This window comes from Polistes dominula, unplaced genomic scaffold, assembly GCF_049000335.1.
Source record: "Polistes dominula isolate Pdom_NZ unplaced genomic scaffold, Pdom_raw_medaka contig_49, whole genome shotgun sequence".
Lineage (NCBI taxonomy): Eukaryota > Metazoa > Arthropoda > Insecta > Hymenoptera > Vespidae > Polistes > Polistes dominula.
The window spans coordinates 4,783,563-4,807,895 of record NW_028300914.1 but is presented as its reverse complement, the minus strand read 5'-3'; the positions used below and the strand labels follow the sequence as shown (position 1 = coordinate 4,807,895).

General features: G+C 32.4%; 1 protein-coding gene across 2 annotated transcripts in view; it reads left to right on the top strand.

Moving 5' to 3' along the window:
* Positions 1-1,070: 1,070 nt before the first annotated feature.
* The window catches only part of LOC107065052 (igLON family member 5), a 74,629-nt gene continuing 51,366 nt past the window's right edge, over positions 1,071-24,333 (top strand). The window contains exons 1-2 of one of the 2 annotated variants that reach the window (XM_089179810.1): positions 1,071-2,701; positions 3,781-3,860. The gene's annotated coding sequence lies outside the window, so the exon portion shown is untranslated. The remainder of the gene's footprint in view (positions 2,702-3,780; positions 3,861-24,333) is intronic. The other variant, XM_015318354.2, reaches the window with a different exon arrangement.

Here is a 24,333-nt window from a genome sequence, read left to right as displayed (position 1 = left end):
CTCTTCCCGTCTCAAGTAGCGCCGTGAAATTTTCATTTTCCCTCGCTTTATCATAAACTCACCCTTAATACCTTTAAAATATTATTTATAATTATATGTATGTATGTATGTATGCGCGCATGAATATATACCAAACTTAAAGTACATAATATATGTAATATACACATTATGTTTATTATTGATATCAGTATAATCTGTCAAAATAAGTTGGTACACGTCAGTAGATGTTTTTTCTTTCTTTTGTTATAGTTTAACAATTAATTCTTACCCAAAGCAGACCCCTACGTTATCGCGTCGCAATTAATCATTATACTTCTCGTAATATTTTCTCGTATAGAAAAAGAAAAAAAAAACTAGCAAAAGAAATACATAAATATAAAAAAAAGAAATGAGGAGTGAACGGGAGATGGGTGGTGGGGGATTTATAGAAGCTCTATCTTTGAAGAATAAGTAAAAGAAGAATAAAAAAAGGAAACTCACCTAACGATCCACTTTTCCTACGCCCGGAGTTGTAAATATATTGCCGATGGGCAAATAAATCTGGATTCGCCATTTCGATTTCGAAGTAGAAGAAAATTCTCTGACAACTACGACCAGAGAAAGTGTGAGAGAAAAATGTTAAGAGAGAGAGAGAGAAAGAGAGATAGAGAGCTCTTCGATAAATGAAAAAAGAATAAAAAAAATAAAAATAAAAATCCAAATCCAAATGAGAGAAGGAAAGAAAAGAAAGACAAGAAAGAAATAGTAAGAAAAAGTAAAAAGGGCTTTTTCGGGATGTAGAGAAGAAAAAAAAGATGAAGTCACCGGTGGTTTTGAGGTGGGATTGGTGTAGGAGGGAGGATGGCACGCGTTGGGTGGTGGTGGCTGTGATGGTGATGGTGATGGTAGTGGTGGTGGTGGTGGTGGTGGTAGTGAAATAGGAGGAGTATGAGAATGAGTACGTGGATGAGGGGGTGGGTTGGAGGTTGGAGGTTCTAGGTGGTGGAGAAGGAGGTGGAGCAGGAGAGTTAGCGTAGGGTTCGGAAGAAGGGGCATGCGCGGTAGCCGGGGGTGCAGGACGGCTCTCAGGGTTTAGTCGGTTTCCAACAACACGACGCGTCGCTTGCGCATTCACGTCGGCTCGTGTTCGTTCGTTCCTTCATTCCAACGTTCTTCGTACGTTCGCTTTTAACAGTATATATATATATATATACCCCCTAACACCCTCACCTAACCCAACCCCCGTACCGTGCTACTAAACCCTCTCCTCCCCTGCCCCCAGTCAGTCGGCCCGTTCTCTTTGGCGGCTCGTTCGCGCGCATCCTCGCGCGGCAACAAAAGAATTTTCAAAGGAAAGATAATTTGTTAAAAGGAGGAGTAACGTAGGGCAAACCCTACCTGTCGGGGCACGTTCACATATTTTTTTTTTTTTTTTTACTAGATGCGTTTTTTCTTTCTCTATTTTCTTTTTTTGTTTCGTTGAGTTTACAGTTTGTTGTGTTGTTGTTACACAAGGGAGGAGTGGCAGAGAGAGAAAGAGAAGTGATCTCTTTTTCTTCTGTTTCCTTCTAGTTCAATAATTTTTACAAGTTTTCTTCCCTTTTTTTTCTTTTTTGTTTTTGTTCTTTTATTTTTTAGTGAGATTGGATTGCCAGAAGATTGATTAGTTTTTGTTGATTTTTATTTTTTTTCTCATTTATTCTTTTTTCTTTTTTTTTTTGTTGAGAAAATAAGAAGAGGAAGAAAAAGAAGAAGAATAAGAAGAGAAGAAGAAAAGGTTGACTCTTGTAGTGTGCGTATTTCTTTTTTTATTTCTTCCAATGGGAGGAGTCGAGTTCCCTGAAAATAGTCTTATATCTTTGACCTCTTTTCGCGAGTGTGACGGATAGTGAGCTATGAAAGGAGTGATCTCTCTTATTCGGGATATATTACGGGATGGGGATTCGCGTAATATCGATTTTAAGGACGATGAAGGACGATCGATCTAGTGTACTTTTCGATCGTTCAATATTTTCTTTCTTTATCTTATATTAATCTCTTTCTCTCTATCTACCTTTTCCTCTGTCCTACTCCATCTCTATTTCTATCTCATCAATGGATTTTAATATGGTGAACAATCGAGATCTATTCGATCGATGGTGTTACTGGTGAAAGTGATAATTCGCGTTGAAAAGAAGAAGAAGAAGAAGAAGTGGAGAAAAAGAAAATTATTAAACAACGATAAAGTCGACAAATATACAAGAAAAACAAACGGAACAAATTTAATAACAAAAGTAAATTAAACTATCGGTTTTTACCGATTGTGTTTATTTTAAATATCACAAAACTAAAAATGTTAATTCAAAAAAAGAAAAGAAAAGACAAAAAACAGTTTTAATCAAGTGTATTCCATATAAATCGACATACAAAAAACTATCATAGTAATTAATTATTATTATATTTATTCGAAATTGTACTTGTCTACCGCATTGTGTTACCGTCATTGCGGTGAACGGCGCGAAAAAGTGCGCGCAACTTCGATCGACCTTCGGTTTATGTTTAAAACCATAGGGCTCTTCCGGTTGTAGGACCAAAAAAAAGAAAATTATTCACGGAAACGGGAATAAAAGGACTAATTCTATCAAGGATCTTTCTCAACGATATAACCTACTACCAACTACTACCAACTACGATCAAGAGGAAAAACAAGCCAGTTCCCGCTTATTTTTTCTTTCTTCTTTTGGTATGTATATATATATATATACACTTATATATACATATATGTATGTAGGTATGAGTGAAAATTCAATTTATGGATCGATGCTTCGTTAGCTGGAACGATACTTTCTATTTGTTTCACCGTCAAAATTTCTCTATACGTTGGTATCTACCCGAGACAGATATTGAATCGTTGAATCACCCCTTTCCTCCCCCTACCCCCTTATATTCCTATCATTCCATTGATATATCCGTGTGCGTGTCTCTCTATGTGTGTTACCACCGTCGCGTGTGTATAAATTTAATGTGTACGTTTTCAGTCATATATCCTACAGTACTCGTTCGAGTTTAAGATATTAAATCCTTTTTCATGATCGTGATTTTTACTGACAGTCTCATTGATATGTCTTTTCTATTTATCCGATAAAGATCAAACATTTTCCCATCTTCTTCTTTTCTTTCTATTTGTCTTTTGGTTTCTTTTTTCGTGACTTAGGTCGAAAACGAAATTTTTTCTTTGTTTCAAAAATTATGAAAAGTATTGTACTTCGAGATAGTATGATACACGAATTCAATTTAAAGGGATAGGTGTGCTATCTTAGTAGTTAGGGATATTTAAATTAGATGAATATAGCTGTTATTAGACAAAATCATGAAACTGTAATAGAATTTAGGAATTGATTGTACGTTACAAAATAGACCTTCTAGCGATAGTCATCCATTTATCCGGTATTCTCGACGTATAATTTTGCCAATTGCCCTTCCTCTTCCATCGATCCATCTGTACTTGAAAGGGTTTCGAGACATCGATATAAGTACATATCTAGTATCTCGTATATATATTTTATCGAATAATATTTTCCTTTTGCTTACTACATTTTTTTCCTCTAGCAAAATTGTAACATACCTTTTTCCCTTTTCTCTCCTCTCATTTTTATTTTTTATTTTCACAAAAGAGAGAAAGAGAGAGAGAGAGAGAGAAAGAGAGAGAGAAATAATTTAAACGTGTTACGTAAATTCGTGCGAATTTCATTATTTTCGTGTTGAATTTTTTTTCATCAACTTTTTCCACCACCTAACACATTTATTTTCTTTCGTTTCCAGTTTTTGTGGTTTTCTATAGAAATGGTGAAATGAGGAAGGGGTTGGAGAGGTTGAGAGAGAGATAGATAGAGAGAGAGAATGTAAGTACTTGTAACGTTGTAATTGAATAGAATTATAGCGAACGAGTAAAAGTTTCTATATATCTATGTATTTTTAACGTATATTTTTGTACGTATATTTGATGTGAAAGTTAAAAGACAATTACTTGCACTTTAAAAAGAGAATGCTATTCGCTGTTGGTTAAACCACAATATACGAGTGTACCGTACCGCTCAGTTAACTTTTAGATGTATTGGTAAATTGGAAGAAAAATCTACTAATCGATCGAATGCGTTGATTGGGAAAAATCGATAAATTCGAATAATTTAAATATTTTCTAAAATTATTCATTTAATTAACTATACATCATTGATTGTGCCATATAAATTTCATTCCATTGTACTCAATTTTTTGAAATCGTATTTATATTATTTGTTACCAACCCGTTAAATTTTATTATTCGATCGTTAATGATAGAAAAAAAAACAAAAAGAAAAATGTTCTTTTACTTCTTAAAATAACCCCCATATTATGACAATTTAATTGAATTGTAATAACATCAAAGGATAGTTGTTAATTTCTATGCGAGTACTTGGGACAATCTATAAAATTCCTTTGATATTAAATGTAACATAGTCAGATGTCAATGAAATGCAATTAATAATTGTTCGATAGATATAATTATTTCTATGTAAAATTCCGAATGTATAAGGAATTTTACGATATTATTATATTTTCAAATATAAGAGTCAACTCGTGTATGGTTATTCTCCTAGATCCGCGGATTTCACTCGAGACGAAAAATTTCATTTTATGCTGTGTGGTATTATGAAAAAGAATACTCAACGGATCTCTCTCTCTCTCTCTCTCTCTTTTTCTATCTTTCTATCTCTCTCCCTCTTTTTCTCTACACAACCACGTCGACTTTCCTTCGTAATAATGATACCATTGTATTACCGGATGCTTGAATCGTGACGTGAAATGCAATTTTCCGAAGAAATGTTTCTTCGTCATCTCGTGACTAAAACAAAGCTGTTACGAAAGAATGAGAAAAGGGAATGAAAAAGAAATTCACGAAATATCGTGCTACCTATAATAATTCTTTATAGAACATTTTTCAACATTAAACGTAACATTTTTGTTAACTTCGGTCTCTAAGACATTAAAACGGCTAATAAATTATGTAAAAATATGTAACTGAAAGTTAACCCCAAACTTTTTAAAGTCTTCTATGATTCCCCAAGACGATTTTAAAAATCGATTACACGTTATTTATTCAACGTATAGAATAACGAGAATCAACCAGGGACGTTTTTTAAAGTACAGAAGAAAATTTAATCGATAAAAGTCTAGGAGATAAGTAATTAATTTTGAAAATCACTCACAACAGTGATAAATTTCAATTGTCATTTAATTGATTATCAAATTAAATAGACACATGATGAAACGATAACGATTTAAAATTATTGCTGAAAACAATTAGCACGAAATGCGTTAATTTAGGAAAATTTATTATCCTGATCCATGGAAAGCTTAAAAAAAAATCATGAAAAATATGGGAATAAACATTTGCAATTCCATTAATTAAGATAGATCTGTGAGCCAATTTGAAACTTTCTCGGTATTAACACATAGTAGTACTTAGTTTCTATTTTATTAGGACATTTCAATTGATTAATATCTAACGTTTGTATGTATCGGTATGCAAGAGATTAACTTCGCGTCGCATTTGCTTATCAAATATCCAATTTCGATTCGGATATTATCGCTGATTCATCGACATCCTATTGCTCTACCTAACGCTTGCTGTCGAAACGTGTTAGTTCCATTATCCATGTACTCGATGAATATTGCTTGCTTATTTATCTGTTTGAGATTAATGGCTGTGGTTTAGTGTACTATAGTTCGAATATTTTGTTATCTATTGTCAATCGTATGATTTCAAAAATATTCATAATTTGTAACTGTAATTAAAATAATCTTTCTTGTTTGAGTTTCTAATATTATTAAGAAAATAAATAAATCAGAGAATTATTTAATTTCGAAATAATATCGCGAATAATATTCCCATTCGTTTAAACAGGTGGATATACCTCTCTCTCTCTCTCTCTATATATATATATATATATATTAAAAAAGATTAATGAAAAGTTTTGATTAAAATAATCGATCGATTTTGAGAAGATACGGTAATAGCCAAGTGTCGTGATACCTTTTAGTAGCAATTTCACAGCCATACGAAGGGGAAGTGATTACGCCCTACAAATGTGCATCTCGTAGTTAGGTCTAGTACGTTGTTCGATAATTACGTCGTTCAAGTCGGAAGTTTCGTGGGTTGGAGGAGAGACCAACCATACAGAATGTGTTTCTTCTTGGGTTGTTCTTTGATAATTAGGATCAAAGTTACGTCCAGTTAACAAAGTATCCACAGTTTTACGAACGTGATATTAATCCGGAAAGAAACAAATTTTAAAAACTAAGAAAATGCAAAAAAGAGAAAACAAAAGAAACAATAGGAAAAGAAGTAAAAAAAGAAAGAAGTAAGGGAGGGTGTATGATAAATGAAAATGGAAGATGAAGAACACCCGAGACTTGCGAAAGTTGCACGTTTCGGCCATTTAATTCGATGGGACGAGAATTAGTAATGTACCTTTGATAAAGTCACTCCACCTCTTAGAATTCACTCCTACTCTTACCCTCATCCCCACTCCCCACATTCATTCCCCATTTCTCGAAGGTTCCTTCCCTAGCAAAGCGCGGAATCGCCGGTTCGGAGCTTTGCCCGCGAGGCAAAGAAGCTTAATTATTCAAAGACGAGGACAATTCCGTTATGCGAAGACCCAACTCTCTCTCTCTTCTCCCTTCCGGTCTCGACCCAGGTATTTTATTTTATGAGAGTAAGCGAGAGAGAAAGTGAGATAGGTTGCAGTACGCGATGGAACGAGATGATGGGAATGAGAGGAAGAAAGAGAGACGAAAGGAGGTGAACTCACTATAATCCTTATCAGGTGTATTACCCGTAATCTTGCCTGTTAAATGGGGGCTTTAGTCAGGATTTTCTGTATTAACACGAACCGTGTCCTAGAGTATGGCCGTTGAATTGCCATGTAATACTTCTCTATTTATCTCTCTCAATTTCTATACTCGCCATTCGTTTCGATTCCCATAATTCTGTAGAGATTATTTTATTTTGATTTCATATTTTTTATTGTTGTTTCATAATTGGAAATTACTTATGATTTTTGACTGATAGAATGATTGTTGTTCGATCAGTATTGTACCAATATTGTGCAATTTCAAAATACAATTTTACAATTTGTATACCAATTCGTTTCGATTATTGTAGAATTTAATAAACTTTTATTTTTTTGTTTTTTTTATTTTTCGGTCAACTTTATCGATACCTCGAGATAATAACTCGCATGAGAACGGCAAAAACAATTATATCGTTGATTAGCGGTACCATGTACTGTCGTTATAGTTTAACCCGAAAATTCTATGTCCAGTGGTTTTCAATTGTTGAAAATTTATCGCCTCGATCTATCTCGCGTCCAACCCTTCTCCTCATCCAACCCCTGAACCCTCTCCAATATCTCTCTCTCACTCTCTCTCAACCCTCAACCAAATTTCTCCCCGTTTACCCTGATTCCCTCGCTCGCGTAAACGTGCAACCAGTGAAACGCATATGGCGCGCGTACGTTCGAACGCACAAGCTTTGCGATATTTTCGCGGCAGCTGTTTCTCGTAATTCATTGTAATTAACGATACCTATCGGAGGGGTATATATATTTTTTTTTGTATTTTCCCTATTCCCCGCGATCGAGAACCCCGCATAACAAGCGTAACAACGTTTTGCTCTCTCGACAGGATACACGAATTCTATTTTCTATCAGCGTGATCATTTTCAGTCGAATCATAAAGTCCATTTGTCTCATTTCATTACTAACCTAGATAATATTTTTCAATAACCGTTCAACTTTACTTTTAAAATTTTATTTTATAGGTAGACAATAGAAAAGAAAATATATATATATATATATATATATATATATGTATGTATGTTCCGGTCAAATTGCAAAATACGGATATTTTATAGTTTGCACGAGATATTCTATAACATATCCGTTAAGATTGGCAATGTATATTTTGAGCATGTTTTTAGTATACTGCCCGGTCAATCTATAGAATGTCCAGAGGGTTTTGGTCATTCTAAAATATATACTTCAATTGATTATGTTTAAAGAGCATATCACATTGCGTTAGAGTTATGTCAGAGTTATGTCAGAAGTATTCAGTTCAAAAAACCCTGACACTGCCAAAACATCCAACTGATGCATAAATTCTAGATCGACTAAAACCCTTTTGGAAATTCCATGCAATGCCCGGATTCTTTACATTGTAACATTTATACATATATTCTCATTCGTTCATCAATTTGTTTGATCAATGAGCGTACAATTGGATATATCGGATGTAATTTATTCGTAGTAACGTTTTGCTCTTTCTGATGGGGGTTTTCATTTTTATATTGATTCAATCGAGTATTGTTTAATTTAAAAAATTTTTTTAATAATCTTGTGTAGAGATAAAGAATATAAAAGAAAAGTATTTATTTTTATATAACATTATTTATTCGTTAAAACGCTTTTTACTTTTCGTGATATCTTTAATACGTATTAGATTTCTATCGGTGAGAACATAACATCTGCTCCAACTATTAATATTCTGGAAACTGGTAATGGCTTTGTTATTAATTTACATCTAAAATATTGAAAATATCACCAATTCTTATTTGTTTGGCGATTGATTAATTGAATTGTACGTTAAAAAATTGAATATCCAAAAAAATCGATATTAGAGAATAAAAGAGGCCAATACGTCGAATAAGAAATTGAAAATTTTTATTTAAAAAAACACACACAAGACTCATTTTTTAAAAATATATTTTAAAATGTTATATTTTCTTTATTTATCCTCATCTTCTATACCCCATCCTTTACCACTTTTATTTCTTCATAGTTAAATCCTTATATTTACGTTTTCGCAATCTCCTATGCATGGAAAAGACGGCTGACATTATATGCGTGCAAATTTACACGCGAATGAAGTATAAGTCAAGGTATGCCGGATGATGAGGAAAAAGGGAGAAATAATTTATTACTTTCCCGGATATCCTAGAAACGTAAAATGAAAAAGGACGACGAAATAACAGAAGAGAACAAAAAAGAACAAAACTAGGGAGCAAAGAAGGGAAGAGGAAAAAAAAGAGAAAAGAAAAAAGAAAGAGTGGTAGAAAAGAGGGTACAAAATGGCTAGGAGATTTCTCGTTGTGAAGTTGGTAGATAGGTGAAAATAAAGCCCGTTAACTCGTTCGGTCACCGTGTAAACAGACAATGAGATAGGAAAGCTAGCTCCATGGTTGTATTCACAAATGTTAAATCGCTGTATTCACATGTATCTTTACTTTTTTGACTTATTTTTTATTTTCTCTTTTTTTTAAATTTGTAAATTTATTTTTTTTTTTAAATCACGCTCCACCAAAGCTCCTTTCCATTCATAATCCTAGTGTCATTGTAACGTTACACTCGTGAAAGTGTAAAAAAAAAAAAAAAATTAAAAAAGCAGGCAGCAGTAGTGTGTAGTGATGGTAGTCGTGTATTCGTTCATTTTTCCCATCGTTTTTCTGTTCACTGATTTATCTCGTGAGAATAAAATGTTTGTTATTTTATTTTTTGTTCTTTTTTCTTTTTTTTTGCAAGGTTTACCTGTCCAACTGGGAGCTTTCAAATATCCGTGTGAGAATATTGATATTTGGGTATTTTAATTTTTTATTTTCATTTGCATTCCTAAAAATTTCCTGAATTTTAATTTTTTTTTTTCATTTTTTTTATTTTTTATTTACTTGATCGTAATGTGGACCTTTCTGCGAATTATTTGTAATTGCGAACCTACTAATTTTTTTTCTATCAAAGTTTTTGTTTTTATTATTTTAACAATTTCACGAATTCATCAAATTTTTAAAGTCCTTTATAAAGATAAGGAACAATTTTTTCCTTTGTTCTTCTATTCTTTTCAATAACTATTCGTTTTGGATTGCACGGAATGCAGTAATATTTTAATTATATAGAGGTATTCGTCCGTTTGGAATTCCAATGACGGGACAATGCTTTTGCGCGAAGAGAAAAGAATTTCAAGTCGATGAGAGAAAGAGAAAAAGAAAATTGCAAAAAAAAAAAATAAAAATACAGGGTTCAATTCGACGAGATCCCGTTTTATGTGATCCTGTAGAGAAAGTTTAATTCCTTCATCATGAAAATTTTCGATCTCAAAGAGTGACCTTATTTTCTCTTGTATCATCTCACACTGAAAATGAAATACAATTTTGATAGATCCCACATGCAGAAATCCATCTTCAATCTATTAATATATTTCTACCGAAAATATTACTATTAAAATATTTTCCCACTTATTTTTGTTTCAATAAAATTTGCTTTCTCTTTAATTCTTTTCCTTTCTTTTATTTTAGTTTTTTTGTTTTTTAATAACTTCAAAAAATTAAAGACTCACTCTTACATTAATTACGTGAGCGTAAAATTGAAAATTTTCTATTGGAACGTGGAATCGAAAGAGAGAGAGAGAGAAAGAGAGAGAGAGAGAGAGAGAGAGAGAGAGAGGGTAGGGTATATGATGTAGATAAATCCGTAATAAAAAATTTATTTCCCCAGGTTTTCTCTGCGATCTTTTTTTTGTTTTCAACATTCTCTTTTTCTATTGGTTGTTGCACGTCCACGTTGTACAAACTAACGAACACAGAGAAAGAGTGAGACCACACATCGCGCTGCCGCCACGCCTTTCGTTTGAAAAAATACGAGCAATAGCAAGTAATAGCAACAGCAATAAAAAGTAGTGGTGGTTGGATGGCCTTTAAAATTTTAACAAAAAAAAAATAAACAAAAAAAAAGAAAAAAATAAATAAAAATATACACGATGGTATGGTACCACAAGGTTCGATGCGCTATCAAATTCGAAAAGCGCATTTACGTTCAATTCTCGTGGTAAAAATCCAATGGGCAAAGCCCTTCCGAATCGTTCGTTTCCCTTTTACTCCCCCTTATCCTATTTCTAGCGATGCCTCTCGATTTCTGGAAAAATATTTGACGATCTACTGGAAAAATACAGATTGCCGAGAGAACTCACTTGAATATATCCGCTTCTATTTCCCCCCCCCCCTCCTCTCTCACTTCATCTCTCTCTTTTTCTCTCATTCGTTCATATTGGAATACTCGATTATCGCGTATTCGATTATCCTTCGAATCATTGAATAAAAAGAGTTTTAACAAGAAAATAGGATAAAAATATATAAATAAATAAAAATAAAAAACAAACACACACACAAATGTTAAATACGCGTAAAATAAAAAGCATATAAAATATATGAGGCCTATATTCTCGCTTGAATAACACATCAACAAATAGATCATCCTAACACGAAAAGAGTATGAAAAAGTATATGTGAAACAACTAAGATATAGGTGGGTTACGTGCGACGAAAATACGAGAAGCGAGTTTAGAGTAAAAGATACGACGATGTTTGGCCTGGAGACTTGAATAAGTGATGCTAAGAAAAAGTCAGATGCTTCGTATATACTATATCTACATATATATATATATATATATATATATATATACATGTGTGTATGTGTATAAAAGTGGAAGGAAGAATGCAAGTACAGGTGTATGGTATACAAAGATATATGCCTGTGTGTGTGCCTGTGTGTATATATGTCCTGGGGTAAGGTTGACCTGGCAATAAACGCTGATTGTTACGGACACGGGGAAATGTAGAAGAGAAAAAAGAAAGAAAGAAAGAATGAAGGAAAGAAGGAAGGAAAGAGAGAGTTGCTTTTTTGCATAACTCACACTACTACTACTACTACTACTATTTTTAGGCTGCTGGTCGTGCTCGCTTGGGAAAACGTATTACACCAATTTCACATGTAAAAGTTATTATCCGAAATTGTCGGAAAATTGTGCCATGACTCGGTTTACAACGATGTTCTACTATTACTCGAGAAGATCTCTTTATTTTTCTCATCCATGCTTCCTTTTCTTTTTTTTTCTTTTTTCTTCATATTGTGAAATTCACCAATTGTTGTTGATCTAATGAAAAATTGGTCCATGTCATTTTTACTGTTATCAAATTTATTTAAATTGTTTTTTATAATCGAATATTGTTGCTCTTTCAATTTATAAGGTGAATAGTAAGTATAAGAAAATCTTATTAATTGGATATATTTCATTTTGTTTAAATATTCTAAATTCTTTAGTTTAAAAAATTATATTCTATAAGATTTTTGCAACACGAAAAGAGTCGAATAAAATAACACGAGATGTATAGTTTTTGTGAAAGATTAATTCATGACTCTTGAAAAACCCTGTTCATTCCCCGGTATTATTTGGTTATCTATTGTATTTTTTATTTACATATACGCACGCATATGTATATATATATATATATGTTGTTTTTTATTCATTATTATTATAATAATACTCGTATATATATTTTATCATGATTCTGTTTCGTTACATAACATTTTCCGCGTGCACATATATCGCTAAAAATATATTTTAATGAAAACAAAAAGAAAGGGTAAACACATGCATAACAGGATACGTATGCACCTCTATATTCGTTATCTTCTTTATTTCGAATAACAAACAATCCTTGATGTTTTCAACCATACTGCGTATTTATTTTACACTTTTTTCCTCTCTCTCTCTCCCTCTTTCTCAGTCTCCATTCCACCCACAATTCTTTTTCTTTTTCCCATATCCGTTATACGTGACAGAAGAATGTTCTTACTCTCTCGTTATGTTACGAGTCCTCAGGGCTCTTAAATAAACACACAGCGTCCGGTAATACTACTTTCTACCGAAGAACTATGCGTCATGCAGGCCGAGCTACTGGAAAATCTGATATAATCACTCTGCAAGTAGCAAAGACGGTCCTCGAGGGTATTATAACCTTTTTAATGCAGAAATAATTCGCGCGTCCTTTCTACGAGAGATAACGAGCCTCATCCGTGCTAATTAGAAAGAATCGTATGGAAACCTTCTGTTAGAAAGAATTAACGCATCCTAACTTGGAAAAAAAAAGAAAAGAGAATAGTTTGTTAGCGTTCAGATTAATGGAAAACGAAGGAATTTCTCTCATTCTCTCTCTCTCACTCTTTCTCTCCCTTTCTTCTCTCTCTGTTTGTCCCTTTTTATCTTTCGCTTTCACTATGAGCACTTTAAAAATTTGTAATGTTTACTATAATAATGATAACTCATTAGCCAAAGAAAAAACTTGCGATTGTAGTTTGTTCTCAGAATGAAATTTATAACATTTTAATAACTTTTGTTTTAATGGTAATGATTTCGATAGAATTATACGTTCGTTTAATCAAAATATTGTTTTTATCATTATGTAAAAAATTTTTTATTCGAACGTAATTAATTATTTCTCTTTTATAAAATATTTCATACTTTTTCGAATTTTGCTTGATCATTTATTTTTGTCTACAAGGATTTAAAGGTCTTTAAAAAAAAACGACATAAGCTACATTTGTAATTAGTATAAATAAAATAATGTACCTTTTACAATATATTATAAAAAAATGTTCTTGCGTAAACGAGCAAGAAAAAAAAACAAAAAATTCAGTCGAAAAATATTAAAAGTGTAATTAAAAATGTGACACGTGAACGTTTGAGAAAAAAAAAAATTCTTTTGTAAAATCTGAAATATTATCTCTGAATTAAAATTACGCGATCATCAATGTAAAAATAATTCTACTTGTACGTAATATTTCTACTATTTTTTAGAAAATAAAAGTATTATTTATAAATTTTACACAAATATCGATGAAAATAATAAAATATTTTAAATGATCGTATTGTTAAAAATGATTTTTAAACAAATTAACATAATAATGATCCGTTGGTTTAATTTTGAAATCTATCAACAGAGAATGTTGTAAATTAATATAATAATAAATTCATTTAATGCAGTAAATTCTTGCATATAAGAAAGGAAAATGAAGTGTTAAGTATGCGTGCGAACGATGCCGTGAGAACAGGAGGCGTGAACACGTAGAAGCCAAGGGTGAAAAAGGATCAAATCGTCGAACCAACTAGATTCGAGGAATTTATGTAGGTCAAGCCTACTTTTACGAAGGGCTTAACGTCACGACATTTTTATTTTATTTCTCCAAGTTGACTTGTCTCTCATTGGTTTTTCTGCTAAATTATATTGATCATGCATTGTTCGTATAAAATATATCCACCGTATATCGTTTTTAGATCATGATATAAAAATAAAACGAGAAAGGAAACAAAAAAAAGTAAAAAGAAAGAAAATAAGAATTTAAAAAAATTTTATTCAAGCAAAATAATGACATTTAGTAGTACTTGTTAGATTAAATCGCAATCAAATAAATTAGATTTCAAATGTTAAAATCAACGAAAAAAGAAATGTCTTAGTTAATAATACAACCTAACGATTTCATTGAATTTTAATACTACTTGGAACTAGTCGAAACGTTCGAACGTAAAGTTGGATGTGTAGGTACCTATATAGTATAGTACATACAATAATAGGTGGATGTATAGAGTCGATCGTGGAATGCCCTGGATGACCTTTGTCCACATCTATGACATCTATCGTAAACGTCAAGAGAGAATACCTGTTAGAACTTTAATGTCTCAATTGTGTTCATTCGGCTTTTTACCTTCCCACAAGGGAATCTTATTGCAAGGACTAGCCAATACTAATTCTAATATGTGAAAAGTGGAATAAATTTTTTCTCGATAGATTATACAGTTAACCATTCACGTTGTCCTTGAAAAAAAAACAAGACAGAATTCATTAATGATTTAAACCCAGTATCGATTGTACAATTATTACAAATTACGACCATGACGATATTTAATATAGCAATTATTTTTTTACTAATCTAATAAAAAAAAAAATAAAAAAATGTGCTGTATTATTGATAAATAATTTCGCATCTTTTTTATTTTAATTGTAGTGAATTTTTAATTATTACAATATTAAATCTTCTTATACTACATAAAACCCTTAAATAATTTGATACTTAAAACCATAATTATATCTGAACTGATCAAACGATAAGCATGCTAATTATTAATATTGAGTTTCCTTATATTTACAATTTAAATATAACAAGAAAAAAAAGAGGGAGAAAAATCTGTTCAAGTAAGACCACAATTCGGGAGAGTAATTTTAAAAACCATGACGTCACACTTTTAACACACTAAAAAATTATAACAGTTGAGAAGAAATTAGAGGAAAATAAAAAACCAAAAGAGGGAATAGAAAAGGTATGACGGGTTGAAACAAAAAATAGGGGGATAAGAAAAAAAGAACAAAAAAAGAAAAAGAAATAAAAAGAAAAAGAAATAGAAGGAGAGAGTAAGAGAGAAGATAAAACGAGCAAGGGTTGGGGATAGTTGCTATGTAAAAAGGGCTGAATATTCGATAGCCTTTCCGTTCTTGTCGTAAAGTCCCAGGATCGTATACGATCCTATGGCGCTACACACGCTCTGAGATATGCCAGATGGCGTGACGAATATCGCGTTCGACTGGTAATTACCAGAGCTCGAGGGTATAACGTGGGTAATCAAACGGTCAGACGTATCGTTTCCCAGTGGAAAAGCACCGGTTCGTGCCACCTCGTGCCTCGAGAATCGGCTTCCTTCTACAACCAACGTTAAAGAAATCCAGCCTATCGGTTAAATATATCTTTCTACGATATTTCCTATATACATGTGTGTATGGAGGGATGTATGTGTGTGTGTGTGTGTGAGCCTAGATAGAAAATTATCTATCCCTCTTAGCACCAAATCCAACACGGAAACAGAACAAACGGTTTTTATTCGATAGTAACGTAATATGTACTGTTAGATATCAGGTTACTTTCTCCATTTCATTGAGATACATCATTCATGTAACTGGAACATCCCTAGATACCTTTATCCATTAAAATTACATATTCATATACGACAGTTTCCAATATCTTTTCGATTCAATCTATTATCTATTTTGATCTTCTGATATTAATTATATCGATTTCAAATGGAACTATACTTGTAATATACGATAGTGTATTATTATCATAGGTAATAGTTTTATTGGAAATTATGATAATACATTTTTTTCTTTTTTTTAAATGTTGTACAAATGAAAAAGACTAGTCACATTTGAATAAGATCAACGTCGCGTGTTCGAAGAACGTAGAAGCGTCGATTTACGTAACACCGGGTACACATAGTAGGTAATATAACAGAAGAGAAAAAGTGATAGAGAAAGACAGGAAAAGAGAGAGACAGAAAAAGAGATAGAAAGAGAGATCGATAGAAAAGTTGAGCTCGTAAGAATATTTCGTTCCACGTCATGGTGTCATTGTACTCGGCAAGTAACACGGGAGAAGCCCTGGCGGGATAGCGTCAGTTCCCAACTACATAGAAAACCGCCATTTCAATTCTCGTGGCACGTTCCTTGCCAGCTTTCACAGGGAAAAATTTGTAGTCGAGAGGAGTAATGGTTTTCACCATCCACGCTTGACCGCTCGCGGCCAATTTTTCTCACGGATTTTCGCCGACGAAACGAAAAGTGTAATACGTTTTCCCAACCAAATCTATATTTTCCTACTTTTTTTCTTTTTATCTTTCTCTCACGTAGTTTTTTATTTTTACCTCTCAATAACCACCATACATAAAATATTTTTTTTCCCTCTACATTGACAATCGATAGGTATTATAATAATTTATAATAATTTGCAAATAATTTATACAAATACTGGGGCATGCTCCAATAACGTGTTGCTGTGACTTTGTTATAAAATGTTGATTTAGTATAATTCTAAGTTGTTTAGTAAAACAAAATAATAACACAATTAGAATGAAATAAATAAAATAATAATACAGGACAAAATATAAAAATCTAAAAAAAACGTATGACGTGAATATATCGAAATAATTGAATTGTAATACAGCGCCATCTATGGAAAACTTAAACTACCTAAAGACCTAGATAACCTATAAATAACAAATCCTTAAAGTAGCAATAAAAAATAAAAATAATCCCTATAAAAACTATCCTATGTACTAAGTTAAAAAAAAAAAACACAAAATAAAAAAAATTTCATTAAGATCGGTTCAGTAGTTTCGAAGTTCATTGGAAACCAATAATGGGATACTGAATTTTTATATGTAAAGATCTATTTATGGATTTGTCCTAAGGCGAATAAGAATCGAATTATTTCAACTTTTAAATTTGTAGAATAAAAATTTTACTTTTAAAGTTTTTTAAAATAAAAGTAAAAAATAAGAAGAGTGTGAAGTCCATGTGTTTTACGAATACATGAATAAGAGAGAAAGAGAGAGAGAAAGATAGAGAATTTACAGAGAAAGGAGGTTCCCCAGGCAAATCGGCAGTATAACGAGCATGAACGCGGCCGATACGATTATCGGAGGGCGAGCGTTATAAAGCGCTAATTTCCTCACGTTACGAGCTGCCGAACGACGACATGGAAAATAGTTGGGTCGAGGTAACAGCACGTATACAGGTACCTTTCGAACGCGATGCGAACGAATGATTAATGGAAATTTGTGCTGAGCAACTCGATGGAGAGTACCGAAAATTCTAGTTCTACTCGTAGTAAATAGCAAACGGTTTATTTCGGTTTGTTATTGGCCTATGGACAAATTTAATCCTTTCGCGTATATGTTTAAACAACGAAATAAAAATGTATTGTGATGTAATAGTAAGAAATATCATTTAAATTTAATTTCTTATAATTTATTTGACATACTAATGATATCATTTAAATTCAATTTATTATGGAAATTGTTTTCTGTTATATAACTTTATCATAAATATCTTTTTTTTTTAAATAAATATTACATTTACATTTATATATGTATTATATAATTTATATTATATAATTATAATATTTTATATAATAAATGTTATAACAGTATCAAATACTTGTATAATATTATAGATCAATCCACTTAAGTCGTAAAAATTTTCAGCAATTGTAGTCTCATAGAAACTTTAGAGAATGTTAAGTTATCCTGAACGCGAATGAAAGATGCAAGAGAGAGGGGAAAAAGAAATCGTGTGTGTTTAAGGGATAATCCTAGGACACATCTGTCGTCCTCATAAAGTATTCCTCGCTCGAGACTTCTTTCACCCCCTGTCCACCCTGCCACCCGGTTCCCCCAACCCTCCTTCTCAACATACATTCTCGTACATCCCCAAGAGGCATTCTAACGATGAATTCTGAGTAATACGAACTGCGGTTATTTCTGCTCATCGATTGGGCAAAAGCTAAAGGGATTACGCATCGAATCTAACTGTATACGTTTCTTCTGATCTACTATCTGTCGACTTATTCTATGTTAGATCAAAAAAGCGACAGATGCACGAACTAATTTTCTATATATATTTTCCTTACAAACCCCCGGCCACTTCCACAGCCTCCCCAATCTCCAAGACCGAATCTTAGACCCTAACCGTAACCCCAATCATACACCTCCACACCCCTAATTCTCATTCCCCTATTCGAAAAGCCAGCACATCTTTTTATGTAATATCATTCTTATGAATCACGCAAGGCACGGTATGCGTTTAATGGGGTAGCCAGTTAGTATCAACGAACCACAACGAATTCTAGAAGGAAGGGTGGTGGTGGTGGTGGTGATGTTGTCACGCGTACTTTTCGAATCCTCCCTTGAGCATTTATCGTTGACAAGGGTGAATAGTGGTGTGGTGTTATTAGTACCGTGTCCTAGAGATTATTATTCGAGTTAGAACAAGTATGTGTGTGTTCTTTTACACCCTATTTCTTTCTCTCTCTTTTCATTTCCGAAATCTTTTGATCTTCTTTTTTTTATTCTATATTTCTCTTTCCACACGTTGCATGGAAAATAAAAGGATTTCTGATCGTAAGGGCCGTAAAGCTTTGAAAATCTTTCGCTTTACGTATTGTATAATTCATTGGTAACAGTTTGTTTCACTTTACGATTAAGTCAAATTTCATATTTTAAGCCATTGACCCAGTTTCACATCGTTTATGTGGTCATGGTTATTATTATATTATTGAGAGCTCAATAAATTCAAATGCTTTCAAAGCTTAAACGTATTTTTTTTTTTATTTCTGTTCTTTATTTTTTCATCTTTTTTTTTGTCTGTAAAAAGAGTGAAAACAAAGTAGAAGTAGCCAGTAAAGAAACACGAAACAGATTTAACAACTTTTAGAGAGGTCAACAAGTAGGTATACAAGTTATTTGCTTTTTCTCCCCTAGAAACGATATTTGCACGTTGAAACGGTCACGGTGCACGTGAGTGAATAAATAAATTTTCCGCCGATCAAAGCCAGCTAAACGTCGTAGCGTTTGGCATGTTTCAGTCACTATACACGTGTGTGTATACCCTATGTGTACGTTTAAAGAGTATATATGTACACGTGAAACTGAGAGATCAAAGAAAAACGGTTAGCTTAGGCGAACAATTCTAAAGAGAACTGTCAAATTTATTATTTAATAATAATCGTTTAAAGGATAATTCGATAGTTTCCATGTTCCTTCATTTCCTTCTTTCTTTTTTTCTTTCTACAACATAACAAACGCAAAAAAAACGCAAACACCTATGTACAAATGAATACTTTTAGTTAGGTAAAGCTTGTCCTTATTATCGATTTCGTTAGAAGGATTGGTAAACGTTTTGTAGTCGTTTTATGTTACATCAATTCGAGTATTTTTCATTTACGTATTTGTAATCGAAAGGGTGTATGAGTGAAAGGGAGTAAGGGAGGGAGGAATAGGAGGTACGCGATAAGAATACAACATGCAACGAGTTTTTTTACGAGGAAATCTCGGCTAGATGCATTTTCTCATCCCGTGGTACCAAATGCGTCAGACACAAAAAAGTAGAGAATGGAGAGATAGGAAGAGGAAGAAAGAAAGAAAGAAAGAGAGGGAAAAAGTACTAACCAGTTGTGGGAGGAAGAGAGAGGGGGGGTAGAGTGAAATTCTACGAGAAAGAGAGAATTATTTGCCGAACGTGGGTTCGCAGAAAAGAGAGAAATTTTGTGTTTTCCAACGACAGTGACACGAGGATAGGGGTGGTGCCACCATGTTTGTTTTTCTTCGAGATTTAGGCGGGACTAGTACCTCTAGCTAGTATTTTCCCTCATGTTTTCAGATCAACGAAAGAAAATAGACAAATACACATCGAACGGTTGAGTGTTTCTTCTTTCCAACCATCTTCCAGTTTTTCTTTTCTTTTTTTTTGGTTTTTGTTTTTGTTTTATTCACTTTTTTTTACTCCTTCCTTTTTTATTATACCTTACCCGTCTATCCTATTCCTAGCATTCGGACGAAGAATATTTTTCTCTATCCTCGGCAACGAAAGAAATACGAAAATACAAATGTACCGAGTAACAACAATACTTGTAGTATATATATATATACATGTAAGACTATAGAATGTTATCAAAAACTTGATTATATACTTTAGGAGGATTGTTTGTACAGTTTATACTTTTTTTGAGAATAAAATTGAGGAGAATTGTGTTTTTTTTTACATTTTTTTTCTAAAATAACTAATAGTTTTTAGAACAGGCGTTTAAAAACAAAGGGTTTCAGGTTAATTATCGAATAAAATTTATTGGAGAGTTATAAAAACGATTAATTGCTTATTGCAGCGTTTGAAAAGCACAGATGGTATTGCATGCGTCATTTTTCCTTCAATAAAATATAAATAATGCAATAAAAAAAATTAACACAATTTATTAATCGCTAAATACGGCAGATTTTTATATACCCGTACATTGAAGTATTTATGTTAATAAAATATTGTTAACCGCCGTTTGTCGTTTTTTTTCTGGTAGAAAATAAAAATGTTTTACAATTGAATAAGTAAACAAAAAATTTGAGATTACGACTTGATGATGTCCGACGAATAAATTAAAAAGAAATATTAACAATAATATTTAAAAGTTAAAATACGAGATTAGAAGGGATATATAGAAAGATTTAACATAGAGATAAAAGTAATCCAAAAGATAGATATTTTAAAGGATGATAAAAACTATGGGAAAAGAAGATGGTCAAGAATTTCTCGATGATCACGACTAACTGCAATTTATCGATGTTATCGTTTCGCGATCGTCCGCCGAGTCATAAATTTTCTATACAGGGATGGGCCAACGAACGTCCTATTGCCTAGAGATGCCAGATTAAGTGTATCGATTCGTTTGATTTACCGTTAGAAGTGCAGCACGCTATCAGTGCACATCGAATCTCCGTTGGAGAATTGTTCTCGTTCATGGATTAGCCTTGTGTATTAGGGGAATCGAAAGAAAAGAAAAATGAAAAGAAAAATGAAAAGAAAAAAAATGAAATACGAGAGAGAGAGAGAGAGAGATGAGAGATACGAGCTAATAGAACTAATTGGTATTAACGGTGACAGGAAGGAATGGAATGACTGATGGTATGATGGTATGTGGCTGTGTAACATAACCCATTGATATTGCCATAAAAGATTAATATTACATCTTACATACTACAGACAGACAAATCTAACATCGATTTTAATTCTGATTATTATTGCTATCAAAGATTCATTTCAAGAGTATTAAAATTTCTAATATTATTATTCTTTGAGCTTGTAATATTAATTATATTGGATTTATCTAAGAGTATGTCATTTTTTGGATGATGATTCGGAAATTCCAAGACAAAAGAAATTGTATTACAATTTTTTGAATATTGTCTTACAATTAAACTAGATTTAAAAATTATAAGATAGTATTATATGTTTTATAAGAACTATATTATTTGGCTTTAATTCGTATTACAAAATTAGTTCTTGTTGGATCCATAAAGTCGAACAGATAGGGTAGGCAGAATTGGTATTTATGATGACTAAACCTTAAACCAGTAAAAAATGAAAGTGATAAAGAAATAATATATAATATAATGACAAAGATCATTTGAATAATAATTAGTTAATTTGATGCGAAAGGAAATCGGCTAAGTTAAGCAAAGGCTTTTAGCCGATAGTGTATGTAATTGTGAACAAATTATGTATATACATTGCATGGTGAGGATATTGAAGATAGGGGGTAGGAAGTGATGTAGAGGAAGCGAGAGAAATGCAGCGAATTCAAACGATGACGCGATAAATATTCATGAACGTCATTACCTCGAGCGTCCAGCGTGAGTCAACGATCGAACGTTCACGATAATGGACTCTGTTGGTAGGTAGGAAGAGACTAGACAGGTAGAAATTCAGGTGGGTAGATAGGTATTTACGTAGGTACATCTACCTACAATACATTTACGTACTACGATGTATGTAACAATAAGTACGAGCAAACATTAATATAAAAGAATAATTTATCGATACAATCATTTTAATCTTTTTCGTTTAATCGCAATTTAACACTTTATGCGATAAACTCAATTAAACATTAATTAATGGAAGGATGAGAGATACCAGAACCATTATATCGAATACCGGAACATTTAAAAACTTTATTCAGCTTGCCAATATACATTTAACAAGAAACCCTTAAGACAGATATACCCGAATAAATAAATGAAAAATTGTTATATATCACCGAGATAAATGAAATATAATAAAAAAAAAAAACATAATATAATTATGTTTATCTATTATTATTTTTATAAATCCAATATAAATGTAACTTTCATTCGAAATGTTTGACCCGAAGAAAAAAAAATAGTTATAGAAATATTAAACGGATGTAATTTAATTCCTGTATCTCTATATTCCGTAATTAATACGTCATATCTTACTATTACTACTATTGCATTGATAAATTGCTATTGGTATAGTCTATCCTCATTTGAAAAAGTCGAACGTTTGAAACGTTCGATGATAGAACGACGTGAATCGATAAATAATGATCCAGGATGCAGTGAACGAGAAGTACCAGAGTACAACTCTAATTGGAGTGGTTCGTGTTCGAAATTCAAGATACAAGAGTCAATGTAGCAAACACTTCTGCGATATTACGTTCGTTCGTGTCTCTGTAATCGTATTTCCATTTGCGATATATAAGTTGAAATCTAGAAATTATTACGAATGGTAATTTATATGGATCAGGTGAACAAATAAGGAAGATAGGGAGAGAGAGTGAGATAGATAAAGAAAAAAGATTTTATTCGAATGGAAAAAAGAATAATTGATCTTATTTTTCATGATTTAATTTGCTATACGAAATCGATATTACCAACGTGTTTTATTCTTTGTGTGTAAAGTTACAATGAAAGATATTATACGTTTTCACATATCTTCATTATTTATATGTATATGATGTATAGTATGCGGAAAAGAAAATGCATTTTTTCTTTGTTTTTTCAATAATATAGAGTTTATTTCTTTCTAGTTCATCAATATTTAATTTGAAAAATAACGTTTAATATCGTTTGTTTCGATAGATCTATGCAAATATAATTTCAAAACAAACTTATAAAGATAAATTGTACGCATAAGCGTTATTGAAAATAATTCTGATTTTACTTGTATTTAATTTGTTTGTCCAAGATATAAAAATAAAAGAAAATAATAATAAATAAATTCAAAAACACGAAAAGAATGTAAGAAAATAATTATTTCAAAAAGAAATAAGATACAAAAAAAAACAAAGCTTTATGTCGATTGAAATATTATTTGCGATAACGACTGCAGTATTATTATCAAAAAAGAAAGATAATAAAATTAGTGTACGATCCGAAATGATCATACGGTAACTAGCTGTATCAAATTGCGCGCGTTCGATTCTATCGATTAATATAAGATTCTAGATCGATACTCGTTACGAGTATCGAACGACCACAAGAGACTATCGAAGCACTAACCTCACCTCTCGCATCCCTACCTTCGCACCCCCACCATATATGCGCCCTGCTGGGCCAGTTCAAAGGACCATTCTTTCTATTCCGCCACCGAACGCCTACGACGATACACCTTCAGCATCTAAAGAATATAGAAACCATACAGAACAAAAGACTTAAGGATTCACAAGGAACAACAAAGAGAACATCCCAACCTTTCCGATTGTGAACATAAGCCTATTCAACCCTACAACCTTTAAGGTTGTAATCGCTATATGTGAGGAGTGCGAGAGGTGAGATCATTCCATTATATAATTTTCTCGCGAAATATAGTTTCCCGCGTGGCAACGCCACGTGGTAGATTTTCATCATTGTATCTTACAAATATCATTCAGGGTTTATATGCAGCAAGGCTTTTCCCTGACGAGCCAATAAAGCTTCACATCTTTTATCAGCTCAATCCCGAGTTTTATTTTACACCTGAATCTAACCCTTTATTCTCCACATCATAGCATATACGAAATTGCCAGAGGACTCTTAATTGAGGAACTTAGGCTCCATACAATTAGTATTCCGTTAGTT